This window comes from Mustela lutreola, chromosome 6 (genome assembly GCF_030435805.1).
Source record: "Mustela lutreola isolate mMusLut2 chromosome 6, mMusLut2.pri, whole genome shotgun sequence".
In the NCBI taxonomy this organism is placed as follows: Eukaryota; Metazoa; Chordata; class Mammalia; order Carnivora; family Mustelidae; genus Mustela; species Mustela lutreola.
Window position 1 is genome coordinate 102,847,523 of NC_081295.1, and position 22,088 is coordinate 102,869,610.

General features: G+C 37.7%; 1 protein-coding gene across 3 annotated transcripts in view; it reads right to left on the minus strand.

Moving 5' to 3' along the window:
* COL21A1 (collagen type XXI alpha 1 chain) overlaps nt 1–22,088 on the minus strand; it is a 181,860-nt gene that overhangs the window by 148,107 nt on the left and 11,665 nt on the right. The window contains exon 1 of one of the 3 annotated variants that reach the window (XM_059178293.1): nt 3,143–3,162. The exons of the other annotated variants lie outside the window; for them this stretch is intronic. The gene's annotated coding sequence lies outside the window, so the exon portion shown is untranslated. Of the gene's footprint in view, nt 1–3,142; nt 3,163–22,088 lie in introns of those variants that run through there. 3 annotated transcript variants of the gene reach the window in all.

Consider the following 22,088-nt stretch of genomic DNA (forward strand, 5'->3'; position numbering starts at 1 on the left):
ACAAACATCCATTGCTGAAGGCCAGCCTTGTTTCCTACCAGCTTTCCATTCTTTAAGAAACAGGCATAAACACTTGTTAAACCTTAAGTGACTGTAAGAGTTTGGGTGGCCTCTAACTCTTCTCCTACATCCTCACTTATCCCAGATTTCTAGTTTTCAAAGACAGGTGGTGCTATTTCCACTGTACCCATACTTTCTTTGGGCCCCCCACTCCTGACCCACACCCCTGATCTGCAAAAGTGTCCACCATCACTTCCCAGCAGTGCAATTTACCTACAGATCAAGATGGAAAGGTTTTGGAAGATTTGCTCATATCAAGGCACTTCTGTATCTTCCTGCACATACTGCACTGGGCATAGTTCAAAGATCAGAGGCTTTCCATTAAAACAGATTTAAATTCTTCATCTACAACTTACTTGCTTACACTTAGGTGTGATTTCATCTCTTCAAATTTTACTTTCCTGTTCTTTAAAATGAGGAATAAATGTATCTATTTGATACATTTGAAGGGTTATCGTGAATGCTAAATGAAATGGCATAAAAAGCACCTTGTGAAGTCTCTCACCCATTATAAGAACTCAATGAATAATTTTTTTTATTCCTTCTCCTTAAATTTTTTAACTCCATGATTTCTATCTACAGAAAAAAAAAAAAAAAAGAAAGAAAGAAAAAGAAAAAATAGGAGTGGAAAAACAACTAATTGCTCTAGTTGAAAACAATTCTTCCTTCTTTCCTGAATATTATAGTGTATTATATACAAATTTTAAGCAGGTATCCATCACTTTGCTGTAAGGTAATAAACACTCATGCGCATGTGTGTATCTCCTAGTTGTCTGACCAGTGGATTTCCAGAAGGCAGGATTTAAAACCACTTATTTCCTAAGCCAAATTATGCTTAAAAGTTATAAGCAATCAGGTAACTATTTTGATATCACACCCACCACTGGCAAGATATTTAGTTTTATTTTTTTCATGAATGGTGATAGATTTATGCTGATTCATCTGCATGTTCAGACATGATTTCTTTGGGGTTCAAACATCAGTTGAATGACTGGCTAGGACAAAGTGTACAGAATGCTGTTGTTGAACCCTGAAAGTCAACTGGCACACGGGACTTACTGCTGCACTAGTGACCACGTTCCAATCAACAACTAAAAAACCAGTCCAGATACCATTCAACCCATACAGAAGACCAACATAACTCATTTTGGAGAAGAGTTTATTTTTAGAAAATTCATACTTTAGCTTTGAAATTGTGAACCAAGTAGAGCCAAAAGATGATACAACCAAACATAAAAACAACAAAAAAATATCCATCCCCTATTCACACACGCATAAATTTCTTCTTGGCCATGGATGGATGTCTTTTAAAGCCCAATCCACACTAGGATGACTCAAAGATGTGCTAAAAATCCCATCCTCTCTCCTTCAACTTTCTTCTGTTATCCAAATAATACCCATCGGAATCATCAACAGAGCACTCGATTATAATCAACCTCACGCAGATGTGAAAGGCTTCATATTTGTATAGAGCCAATGCTATGTCAGCATTATTCAATGCCTCTGACCAAGGCATGTACCAAGGAAAGATTCCAGTTGAACTCCTGTTCTTAACCACCTGTACTGTCTTAGGGCTGCATTTTCTTAATATGTGTCTTTTTACTCAGGCTAAAACTTAACACATAGTCTAAGTGGCATTTTTCTACACATTTATATTTTTAAAACAATGAAAAATTTGAGGTCCTCTACCTCAACATCTCTCATATTTCTAAGTAACAAGATAATTAGTCATTCCTTCCTGGAAATTAAGTACATAAGATAGTAAATTTGTATACTTAGAAGGTGAGTCCTCATTACATTTTCCAAAGCAACTTACAAGTATTTCCTGTAAGAAGTAAACATATCAAATTCAGTGGTATACATATTCTTCAAATCTTTTGAGTTCTTACAAAATATGTGGCCAGTCCTTATTTTTAAGAGGTATAGAGTTTAGAGTTTAGAGGTATAGAGTTTAAGTGCAAGTTCTTAAGGTGTAGAGTTTAGTGCTAATTATAAAATATATTGTTTCAAAATAAGAAATAGTGTTTGAGAGTAATACTCTCAAATGTCATAAATGCGTGATGTTAATTTTTTAATTAAAATAAGATTTCTATGAAAGGACAATTTATGAGTTTCACTGAATGTCCTCTGCCTGAATAATTGGGCCAGTATACAGAGGGGATTTCATTTTATAGAGTCCAACTTCTGGCTCATCTGAAGCCAAACTATCAATAAAGTCAAGGCTTTCTCTCAGTTAACACTCAACCACTGAAGTAGAACAGAAGTTCAGCCCAACTATGGAATCCACAGCATCAACAACTAAGGACTGGCTTTGCTATGAGACTCAGAATAGCATACATTAAATACACTGAACAAACAAGAAACTCCCTATTAAGAGAAAAGTAAAGGGAATAGCCCTTAAGATTAATGAACCAAATGACTGAGAGGTACCAGAAAGACCTTCCAACCAATTTCATTGTTTAGCAGATAAGAAGCTGGAGCTCATTAAGGTTATTCTAACCAATATCAAATGCAGTCACAAAGCCAATATTGGAACCATGGCCCACTGGTTTCCAAAACAGTGTTCTCCCCCCTGCCTCCCTTACCTGGGTAAAGATTTAATGTCACTGCCCTAGAAGTAACCTGCAGATATCAGCCCGTGCCTTGAACACAAAGAAGGCTTCTATCTACAGACAGTATCCCAGAAGCTTCAAAACTACTCTATCTGGTCTTTAACACTAAGCAAAACAATCCCACTCCAATACAGACTCTACAAAGCAACAGATGCATGATTCCCCTGGTCACTGGACTCCTCTGAGAGCTGGAGGTCGCAGTATGTGTACAGAGATAGGAAGCCAATTCTGTTCCATCTCACTGTCAGGAGCACTAAATGTGCTCAAGAATGTCACTGACTGTGACATGCAATACAAGTATTAAAAATTCTATGTCCCCAAACAAGAAGCTAACCCATTCCTTGAACTTTACTACAGAGTTATCTGAATATAATTTACCACTTCTCTCTTTAAAGTGGAATGCATTAAAACCATTTATACAACACTAGCTTGATACAAAATATGAGGAAGATCCTCAAACTTTAAAGTACCTTGCTTTCAAAGTGGAGAACACATACTTGATGAATATGAATATTTGATAGTCTCATGCTCCAAATTGTCCTCCAACATTATTCTTAGGCATAGAAGGAGCTTACTTTGAAAAAAAGAAAAAGAAAAAGAAAACACAAAACTGTAAGAAACACGTCATGAGTAACTTCATGAAAGTTGTTAATTATATCATTATTTTGTTCTTAACACACCTCATAACACTTAAGACCAAAGGCTCTTCCTTAACTGTGTAAAAAAGTCACCACATGGGTTATCGCTGTGCTATATCCACAGACAGCAGCTTCCTCTTATATGGAAATAACACATTCCTCATTCATTTTAGTTATGGAGAAAAAGCCTGATACCCAATACTGTGTAGTTCCTACCCCATGAGCACTTTAAAATAATATCTGTTTTCCTTGTGTGAAGTGAGGGCTATTGCATAACTTCCTGAAATGCCTTTTAATTCTGGAAGTTTTGTGTCTCCTGTCTTTACATTGAATACATTATAAAATACTGAACATGTTTGAGGTTTTTGAACTAGTATTTACTATTTCATACTTTCTTAAATTTTGGAATCACTTTATATTCTGAAGCAAAATTAAAGGTGCTGTCTTTGTCTCATATCTAATTTTGGCACTTCTACCTGCCCACAGAAAGCAGGAAGAAAAAAAGTAAACTGGTTAGTATGTATTTTAAGTTCTTGGAGTGACTGAGTTAGTGCCAGGATCATAAAACTGACACTTCACTTGCAGAGAAAAATTATTCTAGAGGAAGGAAGGCTGTCTCCATTATAATTCTGCACTGAAAAGCCAGTTTACATGGGACGAGTAATGCAAAACCAAAGTGGTGAAACCTGTTACAAATTCAAATTATTGAAAACAAAGAAACCTGATTCAGTTTACAGAAAAGTAATTAGCAAAAATTACATCTATTACATCTATTGCTCTAGTGAAGCATACCTATCTTTTGTGGTATCCTCAAGATAAATTCCATTTACATAGTTAATATAGTATTTTGTCAAACAGTTGACTTCTGCTCAGATTAAAATTTTGCTGCTGTAGTCACTCAACTTGTGATTTTTTAAATCAAATGTGTATTAAGTACCTGACTTATTGCACGCCTGATAAGCACTGAAGCATTATGAAGATGTTGTAATCAAAGCACCTGTGTAGAAGTTTATTATATATATATATATATATATATATATATATATATATATATATTTATTTTTCAACAAAACTATGAGCTTTTACAGGGTAGGTGCTTTTTTTATTTTTAATGAAAACTGTATCACTACATAATACATAGTAGAAGCTCAATTAACATTACTTTTATGGTTAATATATTGGTTCATTTACTCATTCAGTGGACACTTATTACCTGTCAAATGCTATAATACATGCACAGAACATTGCATGGGGTACCTGGTATACAGGAGGTACTTAATAAATGTCACATTAGATGGAGAGATAAATAGCTAGCTAGTCATGACTCGTATCAGGTAATGAGCATACAATGGATATACAAAGAATTCTGATATTACAGAAACACAGAAAATAGCCTAGGGAATCCAAGCAATTAGCTAATACTAGTTAGCAGAGAAATCTAAGGGAATATTATGCAAAAAAAAAAAGTACAATCAACATCTCAGTATCAAAATACAAGGCAAGTTTAATATCACTGAAGATGTCAACACTACCTTTGTTTACCTGACCTAACCTAACCTAAAATTTTTTATTTACTAAAGACTCAAGAAAAATCATCAGTCATTATATGTTGTATTTAGGAATGTTTTTTATAACTAAGGAAGATAGAAGGCCATTTAAACACATAAAGAGTCAGAAGAAAACCAAGATGTTATCCACAGTGTGCTTGAACTCATCAAAGAAAAGGATGCTACCACCTAAATGCTACAAGGTTCTTCCTGATAGTACTCTGAATAACAGCTCATTTTTACTGACATCCTATATGGACCAGACAATGGAGTAAACAATTACATACATTATTTCATTCAATTCTATGAGCCCTTACAGTAGCAACTCTACTATTAATTCTACTTTATAATAGCACCATGAGGTTCAGAGAGATTTAAAGGAAGGTAGTTACCCAAAGGCAGAGCCGGAAGTCTTCACAAAGTCCCTCTGAGGCCATATGACCTCTGCTTTCTACCACAATTCAATGATAGTCTTAAGGCAAAAATCTGTGCTTATTAACTGATATTCCATAGTTCTAGGTCTTTTTGCATTAAATGCAATACTGTGTATTTAGTCCAGACTTTGTCAACTTAGGTTGAAATTTGGAACCAGTTAAGTCTTTACCTTGGGGTCTAGCCTATGCATTTTAGGATGTTTGCAGCATCCCTGACCTCCACCATACTAGATGTCATTAGTTCTCCCTTCTAGTTGTGACAATCAAAAATATTCGCAGATGTGACTGGGGAACAAAATCAAGCCCTTGAAAATCACCAATGTAGTCAAAAGAGACTTGTCTCAAGGATTAGCAATTAGAGGCCTTGATAAAACTGTTTTTGTTCTCAGCTTTCATATTAGAAATCAACCATGTTTATACTCCTTCACCCAAAGAATAAGGCATTATGGTAAAAAAGCATCAGTTTGTTTAAAATATTAAAAAGACTTCCATTTGTTGGTTAGCCTTTCAGTTTCAGACCTGACATAAGCTCTATTCTCATATTATCAGTGTTTTGGGGATTTTCCTTCTATCAGAAGCAAATGTTTTTATAAGACCAGATATTTCATCCAAAAAAAAAAAATTAGGCAAATAAAAAACTCACCACACACAATTCATGGCTTGTACTTGCTTTTTATTTTTGTTGTTGTTGTTGTTGTTTTGTTTTATCTGACAGAGAGAGAGGCCACAAGTAGCCAGAGATGCAGGCAGAGAGAGGGGGGAAGCAGGCTCCCTGCTGAGCAGAGAGCCCCAGAACCCTGAGATCATGACCTGAGTCAAAGGTAAAGGCTCAACCCACTGAGTCACCCAGACACCCATGCTTTTTGTTTTTTTAAAGTAACCTCTACCCCCAACATGGCGAGCAAACTCACAACCTCAAGATAGTCACGTGCTCTACCAATGGAATCAGCCAGGTATGCCTGCTTTTTACTTTGGCCATGAGCAGAATCCTTCTAAAATTGGGAGTGTTTTTCTTCTATTTTATTCTGGGGTCACATACAACTAACTCTAAAACAGCATAATCATGTTGCCCGTGAGGACTTTCATTAAATTCCACTCACTCACATGGTAAAGGTGATTATATTTTTCATGTTTTTCAATCTATACAACTACAAAGCTCAAAATCTCATACCTATGAAACTGTTATACAATCTGAGTCTTTAGTGCATTCAAAGAATATAATACAAAAGAAATACTGTTTCTCTAGGGACAAAAGTTTAAGGCATGTAATCCATCTCTCTGATGAAATGCAGATTTCCTACTAGAAGACAAATCATTCATTTAAATCAGTTGAATAGGATAGTACAAAAAGAAAATCCATCTGGTTACATTTAAGGCTCAGAAAAAATCATGTACAAAAAAGATTCTTTGGCTTTCGGCCTAGAGGATTTTTGTGTGATTGTCAATTGGATATATTTTCATTCAGTTTAAGATCATACTCTTCAAAAACAGGGACTCCCCAGGAGGTAGTAAGAAAATTTCAAAGTGGATCACACAGATCAGAACTCTCAGATTCCAAAAAAAAAAAACTAAACCTCCTTGATGACTTTGGCAAAGGTAGGCAAGTGGCCTAATTCTATGCCCTTTATTTTTCTCCCATCCTTTACATTCTCGTTCATACCAAAGAGATTGCATGTGAGTGGTTCATATATTTATTTTTTATTAAATGCTGAGAAGGTACATATTGGGAAGAGGGAAGAGATATCCTTGGTCTATTCGGAATAAAACTTTTGCAATCCCTGGCTAAACTGCAGCTGGGTCGCTCACTTCTGAGATAAACGGCACACCTACCAATACTGCGTTCATGATTATCAGTCCATGAATTAGCTGCATTCATTTGAAGAAAGGCTGCCGGTAACTGACAGTAACATCAGTAGAATGGAGGACAATGACATGTTTTTTTCCTATATTCTTTGCTTCTTTAATTATTGTCTAGATTTTATCTGTTCCTTTCCACTGAAGAATAAAAGTGTCCTCTATGAAGGCAATGTGAAGGAAAAGGTCTGTACTCTCTCTCTCTTTTTTTTTTTTTAAGATTTTATTTGACAGAGATCACAAGTAGGCAGAGAGGCAGGTAGAGAGAGAGGGAGGGAAGCCGGCTCCCCGCTGAGCAGAGAGCCAAATGCAGGGCTCGATCCCAGGACCCTGAGATCATGACCTGAGCTGAGGGCAGAGGCTTTTACCCACTGAGCCACCCAGGCGCCCCAGGTCTGTACTCCTTATCACACTTTTCTATTCATGCTTTATTTAGATACCTAAGCAATGTTCTTCATTCGTAACGTGCCTTGCAGAAACACCAATTTTTTTTTTTTTTGCTTTTCCAGATAACCATTGAATTTTAAAAATAAAAATATATATGAAATTCTTCTAAAAATTTAGGTGTTAAGTTTATGTCATTTTTCCATATATGGACGCAAACAATTAAAATTTCCTGGGGGCGCCTGGGTGGCTCAGTGGTTTCAAGCCTCTGCCTTCAGCTCAGGTCATGATCTCAGGGTCCTGGGATCGAGCCCCGTATCGGGCTCTCTGCTCAGCAAGGAGCCTGCCTCCTCTCTCTCTGCCTGCCTCACTGCCTACTTGTGATCTCTCTCTGTCAAATAAATAAAATTTTAAAAAAAAATTTCCTGGAGGCCACCAGTAAGTGGTTTTTGATAAGTAAAGTTATTAACTGGTCTTTCAACAGTGAAGGAATAATTCTAAGTTAAACTATATAAAAATTTTAATCTGTGTAAAACTATATTTGCACAATGCATTCATGGCAAACTACCCTTAAATCAAAGATGCTCAGAAATGTGATATCATTAGCTATTTCCAGAGTAACAAAATGCACCATAGCTCCTCTTGACAATCACTGAAAACATTTCCACCTGATAAGAACTAAATTAACTGATATGCGAAAAAATATTAAAATCTTGCATTTTAACTGATTTTTCCACTGTAAAGTGTTGGGAGACAATTCTGCATGGTATTTCTGCACCTTTTGAACCATCTTTTGTTCTGAACTATTTCCAAGGATGGTGGAAGAGCTCCCCAACAGCCTTGGGAGATAGCGTCTCCCTCCTGGGATGAAGCCAGAATTTGATTCCTGACTCATATAATAACTATGAGTTCCCCTCCAGTACAAACGCTGGACACGTCTGCTAGCACCCTTTTTATAACAGGGATTTCTTAAGCTCAGAATTCCTCAGCTGTGACATTAACCTCCATGTATGCTAGTAGCCACCTGCATCCCTCCACACGGCTCTCGTGGGACTTGAGGGGCAAGAAGAACCAGTGCAGATATGGAATTCATGCTGTCTGCTGTGTTGTAATAAAATGCTTTACCTCTGACCCAAGAGTCTCCTCTCTTCCAACCTAAAACTGTAGCAGACTAGCTTGTTAAGATTGCACTTAGGGTAAAATCTCAGACTCTTCACAGTTTTTTGTTTTGTTTTGTTTTGTTTTTGCTGGGTTTGTTGGTTTTTTTCAAGATTTTTATTTGTTTATTTGACACAGAGAGAAATCACAAGTAGGCAGAGAGGCAGGCAAAGAGAGAGGGGTAAGCAGGCTCCCTGCTGAGCAGAAATCCCAATGCAGGGCTTGATCCCAGGACCCTGAGATCATGACCTGAGCCAAAGGCAGAGACTTTAACCCACTGAGCCACCCAGGCAACCGTCTTCACAATTCTTGATAAACACAGTAGGTGCACAATAATTACAAATGTTAAATGAAGAGCACAAATCACTATTTATAACCAAACTCCATGATTATACAGATTTATAATTTTCTTTAACAAAAGTGTACATTACAGTCTATACTTTGTGTTAGACACAGTTAACACAAAAAATACTGATTATTTTAATATTTTCCATTCTGATACCTATACCTAATTTCAGTAAGTGACTACTGCTTAACAAGTCCCAATCTCTTTGGAACAGGGTGGACATAAACAAAAAAATCATATTTATATATCAAAAAAATTGGATTGTTTCTAAGAATCAATAGATTTGACCAAATCAAAACATAGAAACAGTGACACTATGGGACTGTTGTTTTCCTGACATTGCTCTATTTTACCATTACTGGAAAAAACACATCAATATGAGCCATTTGATTAAAATAATGACAGATTTCATTTGGACAGCCAGCCTGAAATATTATTGTTGGACAGTATCCCTTTCTATGTTACTGTATTATATAAATGTATTTAACAAAAAGTACTGCTTTAACTATCACAACCAGTGAACCAAATCATACCAACCACTTTTCCTAACTTTCTCAAAACTGATGATGATGAAGAACAGTAAGGCCCTTAAGCTACCATGCAAAGTAAATCTCAGCATTAAAAAAAAAAAAAAAAAAAAAAAAAAACCCACAATTAAGACAATAAACAGGGAAAGACATAATCCCAACCCTTGGGGGAGAAAAAAAATCAAGAAGAGATTTCCCTTTTGTCAAATACTAAAAATAAAATCACTCTAACCACTAAATTAGTCTAAACACCACTGACTCCTTAAAAGCCACAATTTAAATTCCCCCCCTCAAAACCCTTAAAATATTCCATTTTCCTTCAACATCATGCAAGTTACAATAAGGCTTCTATTAAAGCTAACGACCTCCTCTGTATGAAATGGCCAGTTTTTTAAATCATTTTGAGACTCAGAGTTCCCAAGAAACTAAGCACTAGACCAACCCATCCTCATTGGTTCAGAACACCTGCTGCTGAGTGAGGCAAGGACTCAATAACTCAACCGCCTGAAACACTTTACAGAACTTTCCCTGTCCTGGTCGCCACTGGTTCATAGTAAAGAAACTTGAAACTGTTAAGTTAGCCAGGCTCTCTGCTCAAGTACAGCGGGAACCTACCATAACAGGTGAAATGAGAGCCAAAAAGACCTACTCTCATAGTGGTGACCTGGTATTTGGAGGCCTAAAGGTTGCCCCTTGAGTGAATTCTCAGCTTGTCCCCGGCCAAAGGAGCTGTGGTTTTCAGAGACTCAATGAAAAGAAAACACATTGGGGCACCTGGGTGGCTCAGATGGTTAAGCATCTGCCTTTGGCTCAGGTCATGATCCCAGGGTCCTGGGATTGAGCCCCACGTTGGGCTCCTTGATCAGCGGGGAGTCTGCTTCTTCCTCTCCCTCTGCCTCTCTCTCTGCTCATGCTCTCTCTGTATCAAATGATTTTTTAAAAAAAGAAAGCAAGAAAGAAACCACATCGTAAAAGAATCTGGTGAGGGCCTTGACACTAGAAGATCATTTTAATGGAAAGAACCTCAAAGGGTAAGAATATATCACTGATAGGATCACAGGTAAAATTTTGAAATTTAATTATGGCCTTTACCTTTTCAATATATTAATCACTAAGAGAGTGTCTTACATTGGAAGATGGAGAGGAGAAGGGAGTTGGGAGAAATCGGAGGGGGAGACAAACCATGAGAGACTGTGGACTCTGAGAAACAAACTGAGGGTTTTGGAGGGGAGGAGTGTGGGGGGTTGGTGAGCCTGGTAGTGGGTATTAAGGAGGGGGCTTATTGCATGGAGCGCTGGGTGTGGTGCATAAACAATGAATTCTGGAACACTGAAAAAATAAAATAAAAATTTTTAAAAGGTATCTTATCTTTAATTTTTTTTCTTTTTTTAATTTTAAATCTCTAAAACATATTTTTAGAAGTTATAAGTATTATGCCTGCTATTTTGTGATCTTTTTTCTACTTATTTCAAATAGCCTTCCCAAGAATCAACAAAGTACAAATACTAAACAGAACTATTTACAGAATACAAATACTAAATGGAATTGTTTAAAGAATCTATAGGTCTTGAATTTTACTTTTCATTTTTTTAATTTAAACTTTATTTTATTTTTTTTCAGTGTTCCAAGATTTGTTGTTTATGCATCACTCCCAGGGCTCCAGGCAGTACGTCCCCTCCTTAATACCCACCACCCACTCACCCAACCCTCTACACCCCTCCCCTCCAAAACCCTCAGTTTGTTTCTCAGAGTCCACAGTCTCTCATGGTTCATGTCTCCCTCTGATTTCCCCCAATTCCCTACTCCTCTCTTCCCAATGTCCTCTATGTTATTCCTTATGCTCCACAAGTAAGTGAAACCATATGATAATTGGCTTTCTCTGCTTGACTTATTTCACTCAGCATAATCTCCTCCAGCCCCATCTATGTTGAATTTTACTTTTTAAACCCTAGATCAGAAATATTACCAATGGTTAATTCATTCATGAAGCTACCAGGCATAGAGACCCTAACCTGTTATATTTTACAGTCAACAATGTACCAAGATAAGTCACTTTGATTTCCTCACCTAGAATAACAGGAATTTAATATTATTTCTTTCTTGGAACCAGAGAAAGGTAACTTTTTACCAAATGCCCCATTACATAGTTATTCAACTATATTAATGTTACCTGGCTTTTTAGGACAGAATTCATTGGCGATGTTGACCATATAAACACACCAAAATGTCAGACTTCCAGTCTTAACTGGCAAACTTGCTAACTAGCTGGTCTGGTTTGAGTCACATTGTATTCAGGAAACCCCATTTTCCTAACTTAATTTAAGTTGAATTGTTTTTGTGATGGTGCTCTTTGGTTTGCTTTGCTTTTATGGGACAGTGTACTGCTCAGTAACTCCAGTATTGCAGTTTATATGAAAAATCAGATGCTCTTCACTTCCACAAAGAACAGAAAAAGGTGACACAACTAAATTAGGCAAGATTTAAGTTAGTTTGAGAATGAAACTTTGGATGAAACTTATGAGACATGATCATGAGTCACTGAGAAACACTGGGGAATACTTTCTGTGGAGATTTTTTTTTTTTTTTAAGTATATAAGAGTCTCATCCCTGTGGGATGGCTTCTATACGGGGAGCCCACCAACAGTTGAATGGACTTGGACTCACCCAAGTGCTTTTCCAAGCTTACAACAGTGACACGGAGGGTCTTCAAAGGGACAAAAAGAGTAACTCTTTCTCAATAACTAAAAGCAGAATGCAGTTCCAGACCACCAAAACTCTGCAAAGCTGGTTTGTGACCCTGACTCAGAGTCACTGGGATGCACTAGGAAACCACAGTTCTTGGCAGATGCCCATTTTATGTGCAAAGGCTTACCAGATGTGAAGTTCTATGTGCAATAGAAACAAAAATGAATCTGCTGTGTAATCTGGCATGCCAATTTATTCTGTGAACCAGCAGGTAAGAGGCTTGGTCTCATGTTTAAGCAAAGCCTATGGTGTTTGAATTTGAGCAGGAAAAAACTTCTTAAGCCCCATGCCCACCCCCCCAAATTAAAACCAATCCTATATGCTTGTTAAGCCTGAAATCCCACCAAGATTTATTTCTTTCAATTAAGAATTCCATCCCTGCTAAAATGGAAATTCCCTTGGGAGACATAAACTGTTATCAGTTATTTATACTTCAGTGTAAATGAATTTCAAATCCTGTCTTGACAGCTGGTTTTGATAAAAAGAATACATGAAGCTTGGTTGTTTAGATTATAAAAGAGAGGGGAAAATATTCAAGAGATAAAAGTTAACAAATGAATAACTACCACTATTATTTGTCTATTCATTCACCAATATTTATGAGCACCTAATACTTTTCAGGCAATGTGCTAAGCATGGAGGATCCAAAGATGAAAAAGCATAGTTAAGGGCCTCAAAAAATGTAGGATGTGGAAGAAGGACATCAAATATGCAGTTACCATAGAAGAGCAAGGAAGTTAATGAAGGTGTGGGCAAGATGTAAAGGGAGGCTCTGAGAAATAAATACTAAATCTGCCTGGCAGAGAGGAGATGGGAAAGTTTTCCAGGAAGAGCTAGAGTTTGCCCTGTGACTGGAAGGAGAACCAGGATGGTACCTGGGAACATTAAGGAGCAAGGTGCAATCAGTGAAACAGCATTCCTGAAATAAAGGTGTTTGGACTAAGGTACCAGTGAGGGGTGGGAGGCGGTGTCTTAGTCTTCTCAGGCTGCCATAACAAAATACCATAGCCTAGGTGGTCTAAACAACAGCCTTTTATTTTCTCACAGTTCTGGAGACTGTAAGTCTGAGATCCAGATGCCAGCATGCTCTGGTGAGACCTTGCTACAGCTGGGTGCCATCTTGCTGGCTGTGTCTTCACTAGGCCTCTACTTTGTGGGGGAAGAAGGGAGGGAGCAGGGTAAGTTCTCTGGTGTCTCTTCCTGTAAGAACACTATTCCTATCAGATCCAAGTCCCACCCTTAAGTCCCACAATTCAGAGCCTAGCAGGAGGTGAGGGAAATGAATCACAATGATGGGGAGGGTACTCAGGAACCAAATCATGAAGGGCCTTTTAAATCAAATAAAGAAGAATCAATTTTGTCTGTAAAGCTCATTCTAGGATTCCAGAAGGATTTTAAGCAGGGAGTGACATAATCTGGTTCACATTTTAGAAAGCTCACTATGGCAGCAGAAGGAAAATCAGAAGGGACACAGAGAGGCAGTGGGGGCCTGATGCACAACAGAGGGAGCAAGAAGAGGGGTGAGAGATATTCAGGAGTAAAAAACAGGCCGTTTGATTGATTATATCAATATGATCAATGTGGGGAGGTGAAATGAGAATGACCCTAGCCTCTGGCTTATGCATGTAGTGGACTGCAATGTGCTTTCCTGAAAGAAAGACCTCAAAAGGAAAACTGAATTTGTTTGCTGGGAGATATAGGAGAGAAAATTAAAAGCTTATTAGCTTTTTAAAAAAATAAAGTATAAGCTTCATACACAGCATGTACACTGTTTACTTGGCAGCTGAGTACACTAACTTACCGTGTCCCAGGAGTGCAGTTATGGGAGATACAACTGATGCTAAACAGGGTGAATGGATATGGACCCACTCTGGCTTACGATTTGCTTATGAGTGCAAGGGGCCAAGATTTTTGTCCTTTAAAATTCTTTAGATTGAACAAAACTTAAACATGTAACAACAGTACAAGACTAATTTTGAAAATACTGGTTCATCTTTATGATGAAGTGTTATAGAGGTATGAAATTCATTTGTTCCAAGAATATTTAATGACATAAAAAATAAGAAAAAAACAAAATATAAAACTCTATTTACTAAGCTAATGGCAAAAAACTATTTTTTACATAGAAATGTCAAAAATTCATCCCTCCAGATAGTAGCATTATAAATATATAATTTTTTTCATTGTTTTCCCAATCTTTCTATGAAGAACATAGGTTTTAAAATCAGAAATCATAAACTTGTTTTTAATCTTGTATATGTTTTGGGGCAAAGCTAATATTTTGGAAAAGAGGCTCTCTCCCACCACTAGCAGACACATAATTATCCTCTACCAAACAGGAGATGTTAGGCTATGCTAAATAGCAAGTATTTCCAAAAACTGTAATGCCTTGTAACAACAAAGGTTTGGTTTTTGCTCATACTATGTGTCCACTATGGGCTGGCTGGGGGTTCTGCTCCACATTCGTTTTAGGATCCATTCTGAGGAGCATGGTCACTTGCCATGGCAGAGGTAAAGAGCCCTAGAATGTCTCTGACTGGCAATTATATGCTCCAGTCCAGAAACACATGTCAATTTCCACTGAACTAATTGGTCAGAATGAACGTGGAGCCAGGAAATGTAAACCTACTATGTACCTGAAATATATTTGGCCAACAGAGATTATGATGATCACATATAACTACTATTCAGCAGTCCTGCCCCCCCCCGGAAAAATTATGGAGTTATTTCTAGAGTAGTGTTCAAAACTGAAAACCATGACCCCCATGAGTAGATTGTGAAATCCATTTAGATGAGCAGTGTTTTTAATATAATGGAATTTAAGGGGAATTGTCAGAACATAACACATGTAGAAAGGGTAGATATTTACCATGAAACAATATTTGGTACACATCTATCAAATAAATACAGATGTGTCACAATGTGAAATATCTTCCTGTAGGTTCTGTGAAAAAATGTGGGAAACCATCATTCTGTGGGTGCCCTTAACTCAGCGAGATAGACAGAAACATAATAATTTCCATGTTGGGCTCTTCAAAGCTAATGTTTCAGACTACTGCAAAAGATTGGGGAAACCTGATATTCCTCCATGGTATAGGTCTCAAAGAACCATCCAATTTTTACTCTTTAGTATAATGCTCTCTCAGTAATAAATCAATTAAGAAATATCATGAAGCAACATATTTTTACCACCTTCTAAATATTAGTTTCATTATTTTTTATTTCTAACAGATTTCAAGCTTCAAAACCTTTCCCTTAACTATACAGATCCTCACTTTATTGGTTAAGAAGACACAAAATTCTTACATTAATTTAAAGGGCATCCGTGACGAAGATGAATGGTAATACAACTTTTTTCAATTTGTATTGCTATTAACTTATAAAACATTGTCATGAATGATTTTAACAGGCTTATGTTTTAATGTTTAAGAATGCATTTTAAGGGGCGCCTGGGTGGCTCAGTGGTTAAAGCCGCCGGCTCAGGTCATGATCCCAGGGTCCTGGGATCGAGCCTCACATCGGGCTCTCTGCTCAGCAGGGAGCCTGCCTCCTCCTCCTCTCTCTTTCTGCCTGCCTCTCTGCCTACTGTGGTCTGTCTGCCAAATAAATAAAAATCTTTAATAAACAACAAAAAAAAAAAGAATGCATTTTAAAACTGCAAAATACCTACTGTATCTAACTTTCATCACAGACTTAATATTCCCAATTTTCCATATCCCACTTTTTATTTTCAAATAAGAAAATACAAATTCAGGGATGCCTGAGTGGCTCAATTGGTTAAGCGGCTGCCTTCTGCTCAGGTCATGATCCCAGGGTCCTGGGATGGAGTCCCACATAGGGCTCCTTGCTCAGCAGGAAGCCTGCTTCTCCCTCTGCCTCTGCCTGCCACTCTGTCTGCCCGTGCTCGCTCTTTCTGACAAAAAAAAAAAAAAAAAGAAGAAGAAGAAGAAGAAGATACAAATTCGAACTATGCACTCTAGCTCTCTCTGTTAGTCTATGAAGAAAGTACAATGTCTATCAATTTAATTTCAAATTTCTCATTTCCAAAATGAATTCTCACTCTTACTTTCTGTCATCCATGTGAAATGTTTTTAAGTGCTTACTTAAATGCAAGAGTTTCAACCAGTTTCAGTATTTTCAGCCCTGCCCCCACAGACCCTCCCATACTTGTTCCTAGCTACCCTCCACATAGCACTGCCAGTTAGTTCAAAAGCCAGCCTTTGTTTCTACAGGGAAAATACTGGTTAAACTGCCAAGAACAACACAATGCCTCGTGTGGTACAATCTTCTTTTACCTCCCAGATGGCTCCACTGCCACTCACTAGGTATGCCAGAGAGATTTCCTGAGGAAAAAAGGAGTCAATGTGAACTAATATCATCTACCATCCTGACATTCAAAGACACCAAAGAAAACATGACTAAGTGCATTTTAAAGAACGGAAAGTGGAAAGACCATCCTCAAAAATAAACTAGTGGGCAATTTTTGTAGCATATAAGAGGAAGCTCTGGTATGGAAAAATGATGAACATCCTGTGTTTGTTAATTAAGGAAGCGTTATATTCAGTTCAGTAACAGTAACTAGTTTAGAAGTGATGAGTCACAATATTCTTTTCCTTCCTGGCCTGATTCAGCAAGGTGTGGGGAAAAGAGGTTCCTACTGGCAGTGGGACCATCTATACCGCAACAAGGCCTCTAAGACACTGCAAGAATCTGAGCAAGGAAACGAAGCTGACAGGATTTCAGCCTCTCCTCTAAACAAATCCATGGAGTGAGGAGATAGAGTACGTTGGAGGCTCTCCTCCATTTCAAATTTGCTGCAGTTCCATTCTCTTAAGTAATTTACCTAATTATTCCATTCAGTGCAATGTTAATAATTAGCTTCTTTAAACAAACCAAAAAAGGTCATTTCTTTTCATTATTCCAAACTGGATATCCTATTATGAGTTGTCTATCAATTAACTTCTTATAAACAAAATTACCACACCCAGAACATTTCTATTACATCCAAAGAGCTCCAAAAATATGCACAGTATCATTCTGGTCATTCTCATTTTTCATGGGAGCTTCTCTTTTTATTGCTATCAGACAAAAACAATTCCCTGAAAATCCTCCTCCTTTTTAACAAATGAAAACCACTGTATAAATCCAACTAAATGCTGATGGTATGGTTTTGAATCCTAAAATGTGGAATTTCTTAAACTAGCATTGTTCTCCCCAATACACACATACACAGACACACACACAATGTCAACAAATAAATACCAGTCAAATTTGGATTATCAGCCAACTGGATGGCAAGAAACAACTAGCACAGATATTCTTAAGTGGTGGAGAGTTGGGGAAAATGCATTGGAATGTGTTTTATTCTTCTACTTGAATAAAACAATGCCTGGCACTCTGGAAATTGGCAATAACGTACTTCAAACTGAGTAAACAATGAAACTTTCCTAGGAGTAAAAAAACAAACTCAAGAGAACTAGAAAACATTTTTGTTTGTAAATACATTGATTCATACCTTAGCAAATGAGAAGACTATGTTTTGTTTAAAACAGCATTTTTAAACTCCTGCTATATAAGACTAGTGTGAAAAAGAGAATGAATTATAGGAGGTGACAATGTCATTAAATATTTATAAAAATTCTTGCAGAAAGGAGCCCTAAAAGGGCTCACAATACACAAACTCAAGATTGTATTATTATTACCAAATTTGCCATCTACAATGCAAGAAATTCATGAGGTGGGAAATTCTCATAACTCACTGCTCCCTCCAAAGTTGGTTGGTTACACTCTATTATAGAGATTTTTCTAATTCAATGGTCGAAAGCATAAACAGCTGCACTGGACTTGGTTCATGCTGGAAAACTGACATTTCTCTAGCAAGTGCCAAGTATAGTCTCAGAATTACAATATGTCAGACCTTATCCAAATGGAGATGCTCTTATTTTCCTACATCATCCAAATGCTGCTCAGGAGAAATTACAAACAAGATCCCTAAAGCCTTATTACCCAATGGCCCTAAGGAACAATTATGACTATCCACATACTTCCTGGTGCAAAATGCTCATTTCATAGCAGAAGTAATAGAGCAGGTACCAAAATGACTTCTGCTCCCAATTACAGGTGTTTTAGAATATTATTGGATTAACACTGAACATGATGCCTTCACAACTCCATGCCCTCTATTTCTGGTAAGGTCAGAAGAACCATATTAGTCAGAGCTAGAAGAAAAAGTATTCTCAGATCAGGAGTAAAGAAAGTTCCAAGATAGAGTTGGAAGTGGTTTGCACAAATGAGGAAGAACAAGTGGCCTCTTAGAGATTATACAATTCTTTTCTATTTGTAGCTACAGGAAGCCATGAGTATGGGTTCTTAGACTGGTTTAGCAAAGCAGGTTTCAGGTAGGTGTGCCACTAGAAAACCCAAAAGAAACAGCAAATAGCCATGTCCAGAAGACATTAGACACTACCCAACTCCACAATCATTTGGGGCAAGCTATGGAAATGGGAAAAAAATCCATCTGGCAGTAAACATGAAATTGCAAACATAAAGATATGAACAAATATTCAATAAAAACTACCATCATGGAAGAAGACACAAAAATAGCAAATACAGGGGCGCCTGGATGGCTCAGTGGGTTAGGCTTCTGCCTTCAGCTCAGGTCATAATCTCAGGGTCCTGGGATCAAGCCCCACATGGAGCTCCTTTCTCAGCAGGGAGTCTACTTCCCCATCTCTCTCTGTCTGTCTCTGTGCCTACTTATGATCTCTCTCTCTGTCAAGTAAGTAAATAAAATCTTTTGAAAAAAAATAGCAAATACAGTAACTAACATCAACAGAAACAGAGTTAATTCACTAAAAAGATAAGCAGCTTAAAGGTACTTAATATATTCAGAGACACATTTGAGAATATTTGAATATATACATTAACATATTGAGAGACATATGAGAATAACTGAAGAGGGAAGTAGTGAGATGGAAAATCAAGTTGAAGAATTCTATCAGATTACAATTCAAAAGGATACTAATCTTACAAAATATTTAAAAAGTTTTCAGAAGGAAAAAAAATAAAACATATGAGGAAATAATGGAAGAAAAGTATTCAAAGCTAAATAAAGATCTGAATCTTCAGACCGAAAGGATCTCCCAAGTTACAAACTGCTTGAATGTGGGGGGGGGTGAGGGGAAATACATGCCTTTTTAGATACATATTGGTGAAAATATACTAACTCAAAGGAAAAAGAAAAAAAAAATCCTAAGTGTTTCCAGAGGGTGGAAGGAGAGAGGAGACAGAAAGGATACCAATTAGTGTCTCCAAAAAAATTACCCTAAGATACACAAAACTAAGAGTTAGTTATGAGATAGAATTAATTAACAAAACCTTCCACCTACCCTTAACATTCCTCCAAAATAAACTTCCCTCTACTGGAGGGACGCCTGGGTGGCTCAGTCAGTTAAGTGACTGCTTCAGCTCAGGTCATCCTCCTGAGGTCCTGGGATCAAGTCCCGTATGGGGCTCCTTGCTCAGCGGGGAGCCTACTTCTCCCTCTGCCTGTTCTGCCTGCCGCTCCCCCTGCTTGTGTTCTCCCTCTGACAAATAAAATCTTAAAATAATAAAAAATAAAAGTGTTATTGGAAAAAAAGTTAATAACATTCTAGCAATAAAACACAAGCTCTCACACTGGAAGCTGATGGGAAGAGAGAGATGGAGGGTGGTAAGAGTGATAAAAATCATGTAAATAGGACAAATTATCTGGGAAGGGGAATAGTTACCAACTAGCTATTACTAGGAAACTAGGTTTTAATTTATACATAGAAATATGATGATGGCAATCATTATGTAAACAGGAATATAATTTCCAGGGAAGAAAAAGAAACAATTCCAAACAAAGATAGAAAACGTAATAGTAATAATTATAATGAAGAACAAGAAAGCATGATAAAAAGAGAAAACAATGCAAAGAAAGAGTCCAAACATATTAACAATCATAATAAAGTTTTCTGGTATTTAGAATTTAGAAATTTCAAATGGTAGGGTTTTTGTTTTAAGATTTTATTTATTTATTTGAGAGAAAGAGATAGCAAGAAAGGGAACACAAGCAGGGGGAGTGGGAGAGGGAGAAACAGGCTCCCCACCGAGCAAGGAGCCCGCCATGGGGTTCAATCCCAGGACCCAGGGATCATGACTTGAGCTGAAGGCAGACATTTAACAACTGAACTACCCAGGCACCCTGTAGGGTTGGGTTTTGTTTGTTTGTTTGTTTTTAAGATTTTACTTATTTAGAGAGATAGAGAGTGCAAGCAGACGGAGGTACAGAGAAAGAGAATCTCAGGCAGACTCCAAGCTGAGAGCTGAGTGCAGAGCCTGAGATTGGGGCTTGATCCCAGGACCTTGAGACCATGACCCGAGCAGAAGCCAAGAGTCTGACACTCAACTTCCTGAATTACTTAGGTGCCCCAGTGTGGATTTTTTTTTTTTTGGGGGGGGGGATGGGTTGTTTTTTTATTGTTTTTTTAAGTCTACCCACATGCTGCTTACAAGAAACCCACCTACAACACTTGTTAAGTGCCAAGAGTAAGTCATATCAGACTGACCTGGACTTCTCTGATGGGCATACTAAGATGTCATCAGATGAATACTCTGCTCAAGAGATTTCAAAATGAGAACAGATGAAATGTAAGCTTAATATAAAACTAAATGGCTCCCCAGTGGAGAGTTAAGACCTGATGCCAACATGGTGGGAGATTTCTAGTGATGTTTTTAGAATACTGACACTTGCCCTGTCCAGTTAACTGGTTACTCTTCATTTGGGTAAGGGCAACCATGACCTGCAAATCACAACTCCACACAAAGCAGAGCTAAGAATGATCTCTGACTGAATGAAAGACCTTACTGAAAGATCTCACCTGGATAAATAATGGGCCAACTGCCACAAGATAAAATTCAATGGAAACACACGAAAGTCCTGGGAGCCAAAATCTGGATTATAGAATGCTCAATAGGAAGCTGCTGGCTTCACAGCAGGAGATCTGAGGAGTCTACAAGGTCTTAGCTAATGGTAAACTGCAGTCATTATTGTCAACTGGACGCCCAACAATTCGTTTGCTTCTGGGCTACACCCTCTCCATTCAGCAACCCTATGATCAGGAAGAATCAAACCTCAGTGGATCTAGACAAGGCTGACCAGACTGGAGACATAAATGCAAACCACTGCAAAAAAAAAAAAAAAAAGCAGCAGTTTTAGAATATGATGTCCCACTTGTCTTCAAATACTGGCAAGACTGCCACGAGGAAAAGATATTAGGCTTCTCCCCATCACTCCCAGAGTACAGAATTAGGACTGATGCCTGGAAACTCCAGGAAGGAAGTTTTCAGTTTAATTTCATTTTAAAAAGGTTTTAATAGATGGGGATATCCCTCAAACTGAAAGTTTCCCATCACTGGAGGTGTCTGGAATAGGGCAATATGTTCATTAAGTACGCTATTGCGATAAGCATTATTGGTATCAACAATATTTATACAGTAAACAATAATTATTCATAAAATAACTTCCAGCCCTATGACTTACATTGACTAGAGTGTTTAAACCAATCATTTGTCCAAACTGAACCCAGGCTTCAAGAAGCAGATTTAGAGCACCTGGGTGGCTCAGTAGTCAAGCATCTGCCTTCGGCTCAGGTCAGGATCCCAGGGTCCTGGGGTTGAACCCCTCATTGGGCTCCTTACTCAGTGGGAATCTTGCTTCTCTTGCTCCCAGTCCCCTGCTTGTGTTCCCTCTCTGACCAC